This window comes from Montipora capricornis, chromosome 12, assembly GCF_036669925.1.
Source record: "Montipora capricornis isolate CH-2021 chromosome 12, ASM3666992v2, whole genome shotgun sequence".
Classification (NCBI taxonomy): Eukaryota; Metazoa; Cnidaria; class Anthozoa; order Scleractinia; family Acroporidae; genus Montipora; species Montipora capricornis.
Window position 1 is genome coordinate 15,096,425 of NC_090894.1, and position 1,095 is coordinate 15,097,519.

Sequence of the window (1,095 nt, forward strand, 5' to 3'; positions counted from 1 at the left end):
GTCTTTGTGTGTTGCGTGAGGGGTGTGACAGGGGATAATTAGGCGTTTATAAGTGTGCCGCACGCACGGGGCATGAAACTTTCATGCACGAGTTCATTGCAATTAAAATCGTTTCATATTTCCCTTCTTTTGACGCAAACTTGCGTCTTCGTAATAATCAAGATGGCTACCGAAGTAAAAGGGTAAATGGGAGATTTGATCATTTGGAAATTGTCCCTGCTTTATAGCCTTTCCAGAGTTGTGCATAGAGTGGTGCAAAGAAAACAATTTACTTTCGTCTTCCGTGTCCAAAACCTGTGTGAAAACGCAGTCAGTTGGCAAAGACAAAGTGCTGCATCGGGAGATGGATCTGTTTCGCGATGCTCAAGAAAAAACTGCAATGGATAGCCTTCAATCCGCCAGAACACATATTAATTTTCTGACCGTAAACTTTCCTTGAAAAAATGTTAGCCCTAGCTACCTGTGGCCGAAAAGTTTACAACTGCCTACAAGACAAGGGCTAACATCATCTCACCGCAGTTAACCATCGCCTAAACTTCGTCGACCCAGACAAACGAGCCCACAGCAGGGCATTGAAAAGACATGATGGGGAGTTAAACGAAGTATGCCTCGTACGGGAACATCCATGGATCTCTACCAAAGCTATTTACTTGGAAGTATCATTGAGCATATTGCCGATCTCTACAAAGAGCGATAAATCGCAAAATCCCTCTAAATGCACCGTTCGTGATCCTAAATACAGGAAAGGAAAAAAATATACACTTTGCAGTGTCTCGGCGAATTTTTAAGCAGACAGGAAGAACAATTTCACGATAACAAGAGCAGATAGCCATTAAATTTCTTATGACAGTACTTTTATTTGGTTTGTTATGTTTCCGAATCTGAACCCTATTACAACGATTGCTTGAAACTCCACTTCTTGCGCTTATTCTAAAACTGAAAAATGGGTAAAATTGCAGGAAAAGTGCCGAAATTGCAGGAAAAACTGTTCGATTTTCCGTATTTCAGACAGAAGTTCGACTCGACTTTTTTTGAGTCCATATAGACTTAGAAAAAAAACCACTAAAAAGAAAGAACAAAGCGCCACAGTCCCGA